General features: G+C 34.6%; 1 protein-coding gene across 1 annotated transcript in view; it reads left to right on the forward strand.

Moving 5' to 3' along the window:
- LOC134841621 (nuclear protein MDM1-like) overlaps nt 1-18,520 on the forward strand; it is a 130,977-nt gene that overhangs the window by 39,265 nt on the left and 73,192 nt on the right. The gene's annotated exons all lie outside the window — the stretch shown is intronic.

Raw genomic sequence — 18,520 nt, forward strand, 5'->3', positions numbered from 1 at the left:
TTGACCCAATTTGACTTCTGTTACAAAGAAAGTATATAAATCACTGCATCGTATAATAAACATACTGCAATAATTTACCCTCACAAATAGAAAACTACACATTTTACATAAAATAACGTATAAAACTCAGAACATGCACAACGTGAATTTTATTCAAGTTTTTTTGGTAGAATTTAAAAATATTAATTGCGTAAAATCCGCACAAATTATCATTTTTTTGTAGTTTTCTGTGAACCATCCGCTGATACTTTTTTGATTACTTGTTCTTTCTCTACTCAAAGAAACATCAAAGAAGTAAATTTTGGTCCAATCGAGCAATCATGATCCAGTGTTCTGTCATTGCTTGGAGCTGTCATTGCTTGGACCGCAAAAGAGTATTACTACAACAAGAAGGTTTTTTGAAGGACCTTTTGATGAAATTATTTTTGATGAAAATATCCAAAATCAAACGTTTCATCAAAAACCAGAGGATTTGATCTCTTTAGTTTGGATGGAAAAAGTTCTTGCCCAGAAAATTTACGATTGGCTCAGATTAAACAATGAAGAGCTGGTCAAGTTTGGTTTTGTTGACAATTTTTTTAGCTAAACACACAGATAGTTTTTACCTGATTACAATTCACGAAAAGTTGTTATTGAGAATAATTACCTGAAATTGACAGGTGTCACGCCCCTGCAAAATTCAAAATGGTTTTGAATCTTAGTATTTGATTATGAACGCGTCTTTGGCATTCTGAAAACCTCACTCGGGCTTGTTAAATGGTTGCTGGTGCATTAGCTCAGTTAGGTGTCTGCTGAACCTTTAGCCCGGTATCAGTTTTACTAATGTTGAAAGCTTCGGGTGGTGGAGTACAGTTAGTCAAAGCAGTAACCACTAAGTTAAAATATTCCAATTTTATCTTTAAAAGCAAAAAATTATAAATGTCACAATGCGAGCAATCAAAAAAAACATGCATCCTTTTCCAATGCATTTTATTCAACAAACTACTGAAATAAAATGCAAATACATAAATAAAAACCTAATTTTTTTTCAACTAATATTATTTAGCAAAATACCGTAATAAAGAGCAAATTTACAACATGACCTGATATTTGAATCAATTACTCTATAAAAATTGCAACTTTAATACAATTGGCATAGTTTTGATTGTATGCAGAGCAATGTATGCAGAGCAATTTCGCGTAGTAACAGAACAAGGTCGTTTAAAAATAACAATTGCCAAAAAAAATCAGTTCTCTTGATTTTCAAAAAAAAACTTTTGACGCACTGGATCACAAGATTTTGTTGCATAAATTTGAAAAGCAATATGAATGGAAAAAAACTGATTTGCTTTATTTGTTTTACCAGAACACCTCAAACATTTTGTCAAACTTATTAAAACGCGAAACGCGATCAACGAGTAGTAGATGTTGGAACTGATTTAGAGGGGGCGGTTTGTGCCTTGCTGACGCCATGTATTAAAACACGTTTTTGATTTCCGTTCATCGATTCAAATCATAAACATTGGGTATAGAGTCTACATTGTATTAAGATAGCGAATAGAATTGGTAAGGCTTCAGTGTTTGACCAATAGTAAGATAACGGTAAGAAAAAAGATATTTTCGTGGTGTTTGTGTAGAAATCTCTAGTTTTTTCGCAAAAATTTTGAGACGTGTTATCTAATTGGTAAATTTCAATGGTGTATTACGTGTAATCGAGGTATTGAAGTTAGTTATTTGATTCATGACAAGTCAATGATACTAGTCTTGGCACAAAACTGATCTTTTTTTTTAATTTTACCGAAAAAAGGGGAAGTTTTTTTCTAAGAAAAAATCAGAAAATATTAATATTTGACCCAATTTGACTTCTGTTACAAAGAAAGTATATAAATCACTGCATCGTATAATAAACATACTGCAATAATTTACCCTCACAAATAGAAAACTACACATTTTACATAAAATAACGTATAAAACTCAGAACATGCACAACGTGAATTTTATTCAAGTTTTTTTGGTAGAATTTAAAAATATTAATTGCGTAAAATCCGCACAAATTATCATTTTTTTGTAGTTTTCTGTGAACCATCCGCTGATACTTTTTTGATTACTTGTTCTTTCTCTACTCAAAGAAACATCAAAGAAGTAAATTTTGGTCCAATCGAGCATTCATGATCCAGTGTTCTGTCATTGCTTGGAGCTGTCATTGCTTGGACCGCAAAAGAGTATTACTACAACAAGAAGGTTTTTTGAAGGACCTTTTGATGAAATTATTTTTGATGAAAATATCCAAAATCAAACGTTTCATCAAAAACCAGAGGATTTGATCTCTTTAGTTTGGATGGAAAAAGTTCTTGCCCAGAAAATTTACGATTGGCTCAGATTAAACAATGAAGAGCTGGTCAAGTTTGGTTTTGTTGACAATTTTTTTAGCTAAACACACAGATAGTTTTTACCTGATTACAATTCACGAAAAGTTGTTATTCAGAATAATTACCTGAAATTGACAGGTGTCACGCCCCTGCAAAATTCAAAATGGTTTTGAATCTTAGTATTTGATTATGAACGCGTCTTTGGCATTCTGAAAACCTCACTCGGGCTTGTTAAATGGTTGCTGGTGCATTAGCTCAGTTAGGTGTCTGCTGAACCTTTAGCCCGGTATCAGTTTTACTAATGTTGAAAGCTTCGGGTGGTGGAGTACAGTTAGTCAAAGCAGTAACCACTAAGTTAAAATATTCCAATTTTATCTTTAAAATCAAAAAATTATAAATGTCACAATGCGAGCAATCAAAAAAAACATGCATCCTTTTCCAATGCATTTTATTCAACAAACTACTGAAATAAAATGCAAATACATAAATAAAAACCTAATTTTTTTTCAACTAATATTATTTAGCAAAATACCGTAATAAAGAGCAAATTTACAATATGACCTGATATTTGAATCAATTACTCTATAAAAATTGCAACTTTAATACAATTGGCATAGTTTTGATTGTATGCAGAGCAATGTATGCAGAGCAATTTCGCGTAGTAACAGAACAAGGTCGTTTAAAAATAACAATTGCCAAAAAAAATCAGTTCTCTTGATTTTCAAAAAAAACTTTTGACGCACTGGATCACAAGATTTTGTTGCATAAATTTGAAAAGCAATATGAATGGAAAAAAACTGATTTGCTTTATTTGTTTTACCAGAACACCTCAAACATTTTGTCAAACTTATTAAAACGCGAAACGCGATCAACGAGTAGTAGATGTTGGAACTGATTTAGAGGGGGCGGTTTGTGCCTTGCTGACGCCATGTATTAAAACACGTTTTTGATTTCCGTTCATCGATTCAAATCATAAACATTGGGTATAGAGTCTACATTGTATTAAGATAGCGAATAGAATTGGTAAGGCTTCAGTGTTTGACCAATAGTAAGATAACGGTAAGAAAAAAGATATTTTCGTGGTGTTTGTGTAGAAATCTCTAGTTTTTTCGCAAAAATTTTGAGACGTGTTATCTAATTGGTAAATTTCAATGGTGTATTACGTGTAATCGAGGTATTGAAGTTAGTTATTTGATTCATGACAAGTCAATGATACTAGTCTTGGCACAAAACTGATCTTTTTTTTTAATTTTACCGAAAAAAGGGGAAGTTTTTTTCTAAGAAAAAATCAGAAAATATTAATATTTGACCCAATTTGACTTCTGTTACAAAGAAAGTATATAAATCACTGCATCGTATAATAAACATACTGCAATAATTTACCCTCACAAATAGAAAACTACACATTTTACATAAAATAACGTATAAAACTCAGAACATGCACAACGTGAATTTTATTCAAGTTTTTTTGGTAGAATTTAAAAATATTAATTGCGTAAAATCCGCACAAATTATCATTTTTTTGTAGTTTTCTGTGAACCATCCGCTGATACTTTTTTGATTACTTGTTCTTTCTCTACTCAAAGAAACATCAAAGAAGTAAATTTTGGTCCAATCGAGCATTCATGATCCAGTGTTCTGTCATTGCTTGGAGCTGTCATTGCTTGGACCGCAAAAGAGTATTACTACAACAAGAAGGTTTTTTGAAGGACCTTTTGATGAAATTATTTTTGATGAAAATATCCAAAATCAAACGTTTCATCAAAAACCAGAGGATTTGATCTCTTTAGTTTGGATGGAAAAAGTTCTTGCCCAGAAAATTTACGATTGGCTCAGATTAAACAATGAAGAGCTGGTCAAGTTTGGTTTTGTTGACAATTTTTTTAGCTAAACACACAGATAGTTTTTACCTGATTACAATTCACGAAAAGTTGTTATTCAGAATAATTACCTGAAATTGACAGGTGTCACGCCCCTGCAAAATTCAAAATGGTTTTGAATCTTAGTATTTGATTATGAACGCGTCTTTGGCATTCTGAAAACCTCACTCGGGCTTGTTAAATGGTTGCTGGTGCATTAGCTCAGTTAGGTGTCTGCTGAACCTTTAGCCCGGTATCAGTTTTACTAATGTTGAAAGCTTCGGGTGGTGGAGTACAGTTAGTCAAAGCAGTAACCACTAAGTTAAAATATTCCAATTTTATCTTTAAAATCAAAAAATTATAAATGTCACAATGCGAGCAATCAAAAAAAACATGCATCCTTTTCCAATGCATTTTATTCAACAAACTACTGAAATAAAATGCAAATACATAAATAAAAACCTAATTTTTTTTCAACTAATATTATTTAGCAAAATACCGTAATAAAGAGCAAATTTACAATATGACCTGATATTTGAATCAATTACTCTATAAAAATTGCAACTTTAATACAATTGGCATAGTTTTGATTGTATGCAGAGCAATGTATGCAGAGCAATTTCGCGTAGTAACAGAACAAGGTCGTTTAAAAATAACAATTGCCAAAAAAAAATCAGTTCTCTTGATTTTCAAAAAAAACTTTTGACGCACTGGATCACAAGATTTTGTTGCATAAATTTGAAAAGCAATATGAATGGAAAAAAACTGATTTGCTTTATTTGTTTTACCAGAACACCTCAAACATTTTGTCAAACTTATTAAAACGCGAAACGCGATCAACGAGTAGTAGATGTTGGAACTGATTTAGAGGGGGCGGTTTGTGCCTTGCTGACGCCATGTATTAAAACACGTTTTTGATTTCCGTTCATCGATTCAAATCATAAACATTGGGTATAGAGTCTACATTGTATTAAGATAGCGAATAGAATTGGTAAGGCTTCAGTGTTTGACCAATAGTAAGATAACGGTAAGAAAAAAGATATTTTCGTGGTGTTTGTGTAGAAATCTCTAGTTTTTTCGCAAAAATTTTGAGACGTGTTATCTAATTGGTAAATTTCAATGGTGTATTACGTGTAATCGAGGTATTGAAGTTAGTTATTTGATTCATGACAAGTCAATGATACTAGTCTTGGCACAAAACTGATCTTTTTTTTTAATTTTACCGAAAAAAGGGGAAGTTTTTTTCTAAGAAAAAATCAGAAAATATTAATATTTGACCCAATTTGACTTCTGTCTTAATTACATATAATTTTTCAACCAATTATGCTCAATCTAGCTGAAACCTGCTGTAACTTTGAGAAAAACAGTTCTTTCAGAAAAAATATGTTACAAAGAAAGTATATAAATCACTGCATCGTATAATAAACTTACTGCAATAATTTACCCAAACAAAAAGAAAACTACCTATTTTAAATAAAATAACGTAAAAAACTCAGAAAATGCACAACGTAAATTTTATTCAAGTTTTTTTGGTAGAATTTAAAAATATCAATTGCGTAAAATCCGCACAAATTATCATTTTTTTTGTAGTTTTCTGTGAACCATCCGCTTATAGTTTTTTGATTACTTGTTCTTTTTCTACTCAAAGAAACATCAAAGTAGTAAATTTTGGTCCAATCGAGCAATCATGATCGAGTGTTCTGTCAATGCTTGGATCGCAAAAGAGTATTTTGTTAGTTGAGGAACTTTATCAGATGGGTAAGGTCCAATGTGTTTGAACCTGATCTAGCTAATTCTTTCAAAAAAACTTACTAGTAAAAAACTATCTATTTTTGCACCTATTGGCTGCTTTGGATCTAAAAAACGAAGAAAGTAATTTCTTTTGGTAGAGTTTGGAACATAAATATTTAAAAAATTGACTAACATTCATTTAGGTACTGAATAAAAAAAAACACATTCACAAGCCTTATGTAATGGACACTGCTTTACAGTCTAAGTTGTAGAAAACTCACTGGTTTTCAATTATGCAACATTCATTGTCTACTTTTGGTTGCTTACATATGATAAGTAAAGTTGTGGTTCTTCATCTGAGTCATCCTCCGATTTTGCTCTATGTTCTGCTTTTTTTCTCTTGAAAGCATTGAACGACCTTCGCTTGAAAAAGTACAACTTTTAACTACCATGGGTCCCGCATGTCCAAATAGAGATTGCAGTCCGTCTTTTTGCTGGTTGGTCTGTAAAATTCGTATTAGTTCCTCTGACCCCCAAGGTGGATTAAACGTGAGACTAGTTTCTTTCGCACTTCAGCTTAGAAATTGTGATAACCTACTTTTGGTCCTCTCATTATTCGTTTCGCATTTTCCGCTCCACCCTTTCACTTTGCCAGCTTTTCTTTTTCTATTCTTGCTGCTTTTGCAATAGTAGATTCTGACGATCGATGTGAATACGGTCTTGGTAATGGTTCTAGTATGACTGCTTTCGGTAGCTCTGGAACGATGTGGCGATCAACATCCTCCGTAACCACCATTATGGTCTGGTCCAGCCACGTTTTGATTAACAATTGGGGTCATTCGAAGCCGAAAAGCAGTATACAGGAACATCTAGGTCAGCATGTAAAAATTGGGTCTTGTTTGAATTAGTTTATTTCGAACTTCGATAAATGGCAGTAACAACTTTTCTCGAGTGAACAAATCAATGGCAAGCCTGCCATAGAGTGAAAAACTATCCTGCTCCTAAGGAATTTGCTCTATCAGTGAACAGATGCATATCAAAACCTTGGGGAACTCTTCAAAAACCTATCCATGACAAGCAAGTATTCTTTTATTACTCATGCCGATGAGTTGAACTCGTTCGATATTTGTGCTTTACACTTACAGAGGATATAAACCATTGGCGCTGTGAACTATTTTACTCGTAAAATTAACTCCACAATTGGAGAATAGAAAATGTAGTAGGTTGTTTTCATATGGTAAATAAAATTTTGGTTCCTTATATGAGTCATCCTCTGATTTTCCTCTATGTTCTGCTTTATCTCTCTTGAAAGCATCGAACAACCTTCCCTTGAAAAAAAAAACTTTGAACACGATGGGTCCCGCATGTCCAAATAGAGATTGCAGTCCGTCTAAAATTCAAGTTAAATACTACTTTCTCTAGAGAAGTACTGGGAAACGCTTCTTGCGAGTAAGATGATATCAATTTACCCGAAACTGGGACTTTAAAAAAAATCATCAAGAAGAAAATGTTAAAGCACGTACCGAAAATGGCTACTTTGATTTAAACTCATTTTATAATGTCGAAAATATATTCGCGAGAGCGACTGTTTTTCGACTTACATTTTTGGAAAATGGATCTGGTTCTACTAGTTCTACGCTTGGATTTTTTTCTACCTCCCAATTGTTGCAAATTTTTTTGAAGTTTTGATAGAATTTGGAACGAAAAATATTTTAAAGTTGACCTACATTCATTTAGGTACTGAATCAAAAAAATCCTAGACACAAGCCTTATGTAATGGACAAGGGCTTTTGAATACTGCTTTAAAGTCTAGCTTGTGGAAAACTTTCGGATTTTCAATAATGCAGCGGTCATTGTCTACTTTTGCTGAGGAGTTAGTTCTGAAGTAAAACCAAATAGATAGTACGGAGACAAAAACGATGAAAAATTCCAAACAAAAAACATTTTTTTAGGAACCTAAACACTCAGAAAAGTTAAACGTTTTTAGCGACTGTTCCATATTTGTCGAGTTCAACATTTGATAATTTTTCTTCCAAGGGTACGCAAATGTGTTGTCCTGTAGTGTTATATTATTTAAGCGTGAAATGAACAAATCCCGCACTAGCTCATCTTGAAGCGTTTTAACTCCGGTCTGTCTGTTTGAGCAGTTAGTGCAGTGCAAATCCTTTTTAGGGCTTTGTTCGCCCCTGAACGTCTGCTTTGATGTTTCTTTTTGCTGGTTGGTCTGTAAAATTCGTTTTTGTTCTTCTGACCCCCAAGGTGGATTAAACGTGAGACTAGTTTTTTTTCGCATTTAAGCTTAGAAATTGTGATAACCCACTTTTGGTCCTCTCATCATTCGTTTCGCATTTTCCGCTCCTTCCTTTCACTTTGCCAGCTTTTCTCTTTCTATTCTTGCTGCTTTTGCAGTAGTAGAATCTGACATCGAGGTGAATACGGTCTTGGTAATGGTTCTAGTATGACTGCTTTCGGTAGCTCTGGAACGATGTGGCGATCAACATCCTCCGTAACCACCATTATGGTCTGGTCTAGCCACGTTTTGATTAACAATTGGGGTCATTCGAAGCCGAAAAGCAGTATACAGGAACATCTAGGTCAGCATGTAAAAATTGGGTCTTGTTTGAATTAGTTTATTTCGAACTTCGATAAATGGCAGTAACAACTTTTCTCGAGTGAACAAATCAATGGCAAGCCTCCCATAGAGTGAAAAACTATCCTGCTCCTAAGGAATTTGCTCTATCATTGAACAGATGCATATCAAAGCCTTAGGGAGTTCTTCAAAAATATATCTATGACAAGCAAGTATTCTTTTATTACTCATGCCGATGAGTTGAACTCGTTCGATATATGTGCTTTACACTTACAGAGGATATAAACCATTGGCGCTGTGAACTATTTTACTGGTAAAATTAACTCCACGATTGGAGAAGAGAATGTAGTAGGTTGTTTTCATATGGTAAATAAAATTGTGGTTCCTTATATGAGTCATCCTCTGATTTTCCTCTATGTTCTGCTTTATCTCTCTTGAAAGCATCGAACAACCTTCCCTTGAAAAAGTACAACTTTGAACACGATGGGTCCCGCATGTCCAAATAGAGATTGCAGTCCGTCTAAAATTCAAGTTAAATACTACTTTCTCTAGAGAAATACTGGGAAACGCTTCTTGCGTGTAAGATGATATCAATTTACCCGAAACTGGGACTTTAAAAAAAATCATCAAGAAGAAAATGTTAAAGTACGTACCGAAAATGGCTACTTTGATTTAAACTCATTTTATAATGTCGAAAATATATTCGCGAAAGCGACTGTTTTTCGACTTACATTTTTGGAAAATGGATCTGGTTCTACTAGTTCTACGCTTGGATTTTTTTCTACCTCCCAATTGTTGCAAATTTTTTTGAAGTTTTGGTAGAATTTGGAACGAAAAATATTTTAAAGTTGACCTACATTAATTTAGGTACTGAATCAAAAAAATCCTAGACACAAGCCTTATGTAATGGACAAGGGCTTTTGAATACTGCTTTAAAGTCTAGCTTGTGGAAAACTTTCGGCTTTCAATAATGCAGCGGTCATTGTCTACTTTTGCTGAGGAGTTAGTTCTGAAGTAAAACCAAATAGACAGTACGGAGACAAAAACGATGAAAAATTCCAAAAAAAAACATTTTTTTAGGAACCTAAACACTCAGAAAAGTTAAAGGTTTTTAGCGAATGTTCCATATTTGTCGAGTTCAACAGTTGATAATTTTTCTTCCAAGGGTACGCAAATGTGTTGTCCTGTAGTGTTATATTATTTAAGCGTGAAATGAACAAATCCCGCACTAGCTCATCTTGAAGCGTTTTAACTCCGGTCTGTCTGTTTGAGCAGTTAGTGCAGTGCAAATCATTTTTAGGGCTTTGTTCGCCTCTGAACGTCTGCTTTGATGTTTCTTTTTGCTGGTTGGTCTGTAAAATTCGTTTTTGTTCTTCTGACCCCCAAGGTGGATTAAACGTGAGACTAGTTTTTTTTCGCATTTAAGCTTAGAAATTGTGATAACCTACTTTTGGTCCTCTCATCATTCGTTTCGCATTTTCCGCTCCTTCCTTTCACTTTGCCAGCTTTTCTCTTTCTATTCTTGCTGCTTTTGCAGTAGTAGAATCTGACATCGAGGTGAATACGGTCTTGGTAATGGTTCTAGTATGACTGCTTTCGGTAGCTCTGGAACGATGTGGCGATCAACATCCTCCGTAACCACCATTATGGTCTGGTCTAGCCACGTTTTGATTAACAATTGGGGTCATTCGAAGCCGAAAAGCAGTATACAGGAACATCTAGGTCAGCATGTAAAAATTGGGTCTTGTTTGAATTAGTTTATTTCGAACTTCGATAAATGGCAGTAACAACTTTTCTCGAGTGAACAAATCAAGGGCAAGCCTCCCATAGAGTGAAAAACTATCCTGCTCCTAAGGAATTTGCTCTATCATTGAACAGATGCATATCAAAGCCTTAGGGAGTTCTTCTAAAATATATCTATGACAAGCAAGTTTTCTTTTATTACTCATGCCGATGAATTGAATTCGTTCGATATTTGTGCTTTACACGGACAGAGGATATAAACCATTGGCGCTGTTAACTATTGTACTGCTTTAAAATTCACTTCACAATTGGAGAATAGAGAATGTAGTAGGTTGTTTACATATGGCTAGTAAAATTGTGGTTCCTCATCTGAGTCATCCTCTGATTTTGCTCTATGTTCTGCCTTTTCTCTCTTGAAAGCCTCGAACAACCTTACCTTGAAAAAGTACAACTTTGAACTACGATGGGTCCCGCAATGTCCAAATAGAGATTGCAGTCTGCCTAAAATTCAAGTTAAATTCTACTTTCTCGAGAAAAGTACTGGGAAACACTTCTTGCGTATAAGAAGATATAAATTTATCCAAAACTGAGACTTTATCAAAAATCATTAAAGAAGAAAATGTTAAAGCACGTACCGAAAACGGCTACCTTGATTTGAACTCATTTAATAATGTAGAAAATGTATTCGCGAGGGCGACTGCTTTTCGACTTACAATTTTGGAAAATGGATCTGGTTCTACTAGTTCTAAGCTTGGATTTTTTTTCTACCTCCCAATTGTTGCAATGTTGTTAAAGTTAGAATGATTGGCTGTTTAAGCAGCTAGTTTGAGCTGGCGTCAAGCAAACTTTTTATCTGGTACCGCAAAAAAAATTTATCTCTCTTTTCTTGTTAACAATTTGACTCAACCTGTCTAATAGTTCATATACGTTTGTCAATAGTTCATAATTTATTCTTGTATAACTGTCTAACGATGGGTTTCGCGGCTAGTGTCATTTAATATTATATCGTCTCTTTAGTACTAATAACTGTGAGTGCTATAAAACAGCCGATGATACATTTGTCGAGTTTTGTTTAAGCCCCTTCTCTAGCAATTTTTCTTTTTTTTCGAATTGCGCTTGAATATGTATCAAAATACATCTGCCTTTTCTTGAACCGGGCACAGTGCAAAATTTAAATTTCAATGAAACAATATGGTTTTAAGATACTCCTTTGCCATCAAAAAGATTTTTAAACATTCCAATTTGCTCGTCTATAATCTCTCGGTTCCTTGTCCTCGCGTTGTAATGCATCAAAACCTGTTCAGCCTAGCTAATGCTTAATGGGTTTCCTTTTCGTCGTTCGCGGATTTCTTCCAGTTTAAAACTCTTTGAAATGGAACTGTGTTTTTGGTGTTCTGTTCGCCTTTTGGTGGTCTGTGTTTTTGGTGGTCTGGTCTGTTTTGACGCTTATGTCTCATTCTCGGCCAATTCTCTGTTCGATGGCCATTAATTTTGAACTCCTCTGACGAATCTGCCTTTTCAACCAGATCTCATTCCGTCCGTGAATCTTCTGATGAGTTCATGTTGTCTCATTAACCTGTTATGACTTGAACATTTTGATAAAATGATTTGACTGCTTCGTTTTCGATATCTTTCCTGTTGCCGGGCAGTTTTACAAATGATACTCACCGAATATTCTACCGCACTTAAGGCATATTTCTTTCCTTCATTCCGGTCAGCAAAATTGCCGTCTCTGTTTTTCGGTAGTTATTGTATGAGGAATTGGACTTCCTGTTTCCTTGATTTTGAACATTCAAATTTGATTCTGGTTTATTCTGCTCTGCCCGCTGGAGTTTTTTGACGATTAACTGTTTTTTTTCCTGATGCACCCGTGTTGCTTGTTTGCTCTCTTCAAACCTTTGTGCTCGTTTCAATATTTCTTTTGGTGCCAATTTCTCGAACGCAAGTTTGTCCTGTAGTTTTACCTTTTTCAAGCAAGAAATGAACCAATCACGCACTAGCTCAGTTTGTAGCGTTCCTAACTCCGATCTGTCTCCTTGAGCAGTTAGTGCAGCGCGAAACATTTTAGGGCTTTGTTTGGCTCGTCTACCCGTGTAAATAATTTATATCTTTCCTAGGTTACTCTTTACTTTTTCGAATGAAATTGTGATCACATCAAATAAATCTCTGATTGTCTGCTTTGATATTTTTTATGCTGGTTGGTCCGTAAAAGTCGCTTTTTCTTCTGACCCCCAAACTAGGAATTAACGTGATACTAGTTTCTGTTGCACTTCCGCTTAGAAGCTTTGATGTCCCTACTTTTGGTCCTCTTAGCATCCGTTTCGCATTTTCCACTTCAATCTTTCACTTGTGCCAGCTTTTCTCTTACTGCTCTTCCTGCTTTTGCAGTAGTAGATTCTGATGATCGAGATGATTAGGGTCTTGGTAATGGTTCTACTATGACCGTTTCCGGTGGCTGTGGAATGATGTGGCGATTTACAATCTCCTTAACCGTAGCAGCCATTACGGTCTGTTCCAGCCAGGTTTTGATTAATCATATGGGTCATTTGATGCCGACGCCCAGTATGCCGACGCCCAGTATACCTGATTTGTATACCATACTGACTGCGCCATGAGATATCTCCTAGTATAATTAGAAACAGATTGTTCGTAAAATGAATCCTTAGAGTACAAACAATAGGTTTTCTATGAGTGGGTAAGATAAGCGTAAGAACCGTACTCAAGAAGTTGACACACTGATCAGATTTGACCTTTGAGATCAGGCATTATGACTGATCTTGGTCAGGACCGGCAAAACATCATACTACGTAACAATACTTCATAGACTAATCGGCTACTGCCGTAGCAGTGCAAAAAAAACTCCAAAGTAAAATTATTTCAGTTTAAAAAAAACAATTACACGTTTCTAACCAATCCTGTGTTTAAACTTTTTCAGGCAAGGTAAAAGCAGAAACAAAATTTTCATCGGACAAGCATAATAGATAGAAGCAATTGGAATCAAAATGTGTCGTTTTCCAATGCATATTATGCAGCAAGTTGCCAAAACAAAGAGCAATTTTATTCGTTCATCAAATTTTTGAAACAGTTAACGCAATACATTTATTGAGGATAGTCTTTTTTACAAACTACATTTTTTTATGGATTTTTGCCAGACATTTTTACAATCTAAAAAGTTCGATACCCTTACTCGACTGAAATTTATTTCACCTGCAACCAATTTTTGCTCAGAGATAAGGTTTGAAAATGCCAATTTGGTATATTCAACTTCATTTTTCCGCAGTTTAAATAAACACTCGCGTTAAAATGATCACGCTGTGAATCGACAACATTTATTAGGAATTTCTTTTAAAATATAAATTTGTCCTGATCGTTTTTCAAAAAACTGAGATGCTCAGAATCAATTATTTAAAAAAAACACATCTTAGAAACATTTTTTTACATAGAGGCGAAGATGCACTTCGCATACACAAGCTGAAAAATGAACGATAACGCCACTGGGAAAATTGAATGAGTAAAACTTTGAGTCTACAAAATTTCATAAGTGACATAATTGATAAGTGACGTAACCCAATTATAACGCATTAGCAGTACCAGTGTTTTTGAAAGAAAAGAAATTTTCCAAATAGGATGCCTCAATTTATAGAGCAGTCTATGGAGCAGAAAGAACATGCAAAAACTAAATGTAATAAAAATAAACTCTTTTTTTTTATTTGAGATTTTTGTGAAAACTAGCCCCTCACACGCCATATTAAGTGCAAAGGGATAAATTTCGCTTCTAGTAAGAATGCAATTGTGGCAAATAAGTTCCTTCATCCAACTTCGAACGATTTCTTCGACGGATTAAATCTCCGCTTATGCGTTAATAGAGCGAAAAAAATCGCGCGTTAATTGTCCCAAATTGGCCGAAAAAGCCATCTTTTAACCCTCATAATTTAAAAAATTCAAAAGTCGAAATGTATCTCAAGAAAAACAAGACTGCGCATATCATATAAGAAAAAAACATTTATTTTTCAAATTTAGTTACTTTCAAATCAAAAGTTTTCCAGTTTTTATTCAAATCAAAAGTTTTTTGAAAACTTCTAATCAATTATATTACTGAGACTTTTGAAAAACTGCAAAAATTGAATTTTCCGAGGGTCATAAGTACTCGTGTAAAAAACTGGGCGCTACCGTTTTTGGAGTGGAGCTTCCCTTAACCCCTTCTTCAAAATCAAAACAATATCACAGATTCGGGAGAGTAGTTTCTGAGAAACAAAAAGTTTTAAAAAACAGTCAAAAATTCAACTTTTCCGAAGGTCATGACTTTTTGTGAAAAATAATTTAGGCGTAACCACTGATGCAGGGCAGCTTCTCATAACCTGATCTACCCAATGAACCAAATATCGCAGATTTGCAAAACTTTCGAGAAAATGTAAAAAAATTCAAAAAAATTGGGTACAAAAATCCCCCCATTCATTTTTTCGAAGGCTGTAGAAAGTGAGGTAAGGTAAAAAGACGATAGGGGATTATGCAGGCACAGAATGTAGTTACAGGACTTCCAATTAAAACTACTATTTTGAAAACCGGCTGTATTTTTTGAGAAAAAAGAAAAAAATATATTAATAATAATAATACAAAACCCGATGCCATACATTTACATCAACCTGATCTTATCAAATAGGAACCAGAAGCCACCTTAAATTTGAAATACCTGTATGATATTTCATATAATTTTTGTATTGATGCGGAAGGAGAAGGGTAATAAAAAAAACAGACCTATAGCAAAAAAAATTGAATTCCAATTAATGACTTCAAAATCAGTTAATTTTAATAATGACTTTATTTTCTTTAAACTGCGTCGTAACTTTTGGTGTTAACAAACCTAGGCGTAATCGTTTATGCAGAGGTGCTTCCCACAACCCATTCTACTTATTGAAACTAAAACCTCAGATTTTCAAAAAGTAGTTTTCGAGAAAAATCGACAAGTTTCAAAAAACAGTCTAAAAAACGTGAATTTGATTTTTCTGAGGGTCATAGCATTTTGTCGGAAGAAAATTGAGCGTAACTAAAAAGGCAGGGGAATTCTCTACAACCCGTCCGTTCGATAAAAACTAAAATACCAGATTTGGGAGGCTAGTTTTCCAGAAAAGTGTAGTTTCAGAAAATGGTCAAAAAATCGAAAGTTGACTATTTTGAGGACCCTTAGTTTTTGTGGAAATTTGAGCCTAGCCGCTTATCCAGAGGAGCTTTTCACAACCTGTTCCAATCATTGAACCTATAATCGCAGATTTGCGTGTGTAGTTTTTGAGAAATTGTATAAAATCCAAAAACGTAGGTAAAAAGTTCACCCCACACATTTTTTCGAAGGCTGAATAAAGTGGGGTAAAGTAAAAAGAGGATAAGGGAGTATGTAGGTACACAAGGGAGTGGCCGAAGTTCTCATTGGTACCACTCTTTCGAGAAAAACGAATATTTTGCAAAACGTCTCAAAAAAATGATAAAAACAGGTATTATGAAAATGTATGGGATGGGGTTTTTTTAAACTATTTTTGAGACGTTTTGCAAATATATAATTTAGGTTTTATAGAGAACTTAAATTTGCTGTTTTTCGTAGATGTGTCGTAGAAAAAATCATACCAAACCTGGCTGCGGTTTTATTACCCAAGCAATGCTTGTGTTAACGTACGAACTCATTTTTTTTCCAACCTGACTCGCGAATATTGTTGCGACGCAATTATTGTTGCAACAAAATGTGTTCAATTTGAAAGTTTTCATTTTGATCAAAAACCAGCTATTAAATACAGCCAATACTAAGGAAATTAACACAGACTATTTTATTGCAAATTCCTGTTTGATTAAAACAGCTATTATGAAAGTGCATGTGATCGAGTTTTTATTTAACAGGAATTTGTAATAAAATAGTCTGTGTTAATATCCTTCGCATTGGCTGTATTTAATAGCTGGTTATTGATCAAAATGAACACATTTTGTTGCAGCACTAATCAGACTTGTTAACGGGCAGCCATAATTGAATCCCGGCAAGATATAATTCAAGTCGAGCCCGTTGGCGGCCCGATAAACAGGGAATTTATGAAATATCGGCCCGTTGGGGCCCGTTGCTGCTTTTTGGTAAAAAAAAAACAAATTTGTTTCAAATTAATTTTAATTAATTGTTTTACTTATTTATAAAGACCTTTCTTAAAAGCCATGGAAACCATTTCAATTGCCTCAACGGTTGTAGGCGAAAGTTTTGCCCGTCTTTCGGATACCGTCAGACCGCAATCTGAAACATAACATTGGTTAGTCAATAAAAGTAAGGCCCGTTGGGGCCCGTTGACAAAAGTGAAAACCTCGGCCCGGCCCGGCACGGCCCACGGGCGGCCCGGCCCGTTGACAAGTATATTTCTTGAATATTTGCGACTTAAGTTGGAAAGAAAAGTGAGTTCGTACGTTAACACAAGCATTGCTTGGGTAATAAAACCGCAGCCAGGTGTGGTATGATTTTTACAACACAATTACGAAAAACAGCAAATTTAAGTTCTCTTTAAAACTTAAATTCTATTTTTGAAATTCACACAAGCTGGAACTTGTTATTTTTGGCAGCATTGTAGTTTTAATACTTGCAAAACGTTAAATTTGATTAGGATCATGAGACTCTGGAGTATGACGTATTGCCCTGTGAATGCCCTTTATTTAACGCTGTATATCTTCATAAGTATCTTCAAATATTTTTTGAAACTTAATTGAATACAGCGTTTATTGAGCTTTTTCTCCCGGCTGCCAAAATTTGTCAAGTTAAGGCCACAGTTAAGGCAGTTAGTTGTTTCTTTGATAAACGTGACATGATGCACATATAAGCTCAAATACCACTGGTGGAGACGAGTCATAGGCTTTCGAGGCACCCGATTCAGCAAGATGCTAGTTGGAATTAACTTGGACCGGTATGCTCAATTTGCGAAGCCGGAATGATTGTCTACAGCTTCCTTAGCTTGCTCTTTGCAGTTGGACTCCGCAGGCGTCTTGCCACTGGATTTTTAGTTTTTAACAATCTTATTGGTAGTTTTTTTTTGGAAATAGTTTGACATTCCAGCTAAAAGTTATTCTGAATAGTTTCGCATTGTCAGTTTTGTGAACAATTTGATGAAAACTAGTTGAGTGAAAAATATTCAAAAAGGAGAAGTCTGAATACACTCGATCATTTGCAATTGCTGTTATGGTATCTCAAATACAGTTTTCAAATTTCCATCTTATTTTGAAGCTGAAATCAAACTGCGCGTCTATTTGATAGAATAGCCGAATGCAGAGAAAGTTTCATTCCTCGCTGGCTAACTTGCTGCACCACATACGAAATTTGACAGAGGCGAAGCTGAGATTCGCACCACTTCCGATACAAAACAAGAAAAAATAAGATATAGAAAATAGACCAGTGCCCGTTAACTACCTTGAAACCACAATATCAGAAATGAGATGTTAGTTTTCGATATAAGTCAAGAATCACAAATCAAAGTGGACTATTCCCAAAGACAAAACTTTTGGAGCAGAAAAAAATTGGACGTATCCGCTAATTTATTTATTTATTTAAATATTCATCATGAGTAATCAAATTATCAAAACACAATATGCAAAAATTCAAAGATAACTCATGATAGGACAACCAGAAAGCCAACGAGAGGCTTGTTGAAGGTTGCCCCGTAAAGGACATCATATCACATCATATGACATCAGATCAAAAGGTTCAATAATTAATTTAGGTCAAAGAGGCAAATTTAAAGCGAAAAAAAAAACGAGACTTAAATAGTGCAATCACTCTTTTTTTTTTAAATTTAAGATCTTTATTCTTTAACATGAGAACTAGAGATATCATGCAAGCTTATACTTACAAGGGTATACAACTGACAGCGGGCGGATGCGAAATAATGACTGTTAATTTAATTAGCGAGCAAGTGGGCCCAGTTCTTAAGAGCTGGTAATCCAGTTGTTCGCTTTTTTCTAACTCCCAGGGGAGCTTTTCTAATGCAGGGGAGCTTTTCTAAACAATTCTAATCATTCAAATCAAAAATCAGATTTGAGGGGCAGTTATCGAGAAAACGAAAAAAAAAATCAAAAATATGGGTCAAATAATCCACCACTTTTTCGAAGGCGGTACAGAGGGTTCGGTCAAGTAGAAGAAAACTCTAGGGGAGTATTCAGGCACACAGGGAAGTAAGCAGTCTTTCCATTGATACCTTTTTTTGAAACTATAGAAAAATACTTTTTGCAAGATGTGAAAA

This window comes from Symsagittifera roscoffensis, chromosome 3, assembly GCF_963678635.1.
Source record: "Symsagittifera roscoffensis chromosome 3, txSymRosc1.1, whole genome shotgun sequence".
In the NCBI taxonomy this organism is placed as follows: domain Eukaryota; kingdom Metazoa; phylum Xenacoelomorpha; order Acoela; family Convolutidae; genus Symsagittifera; species Symsagittifera roscoffensis.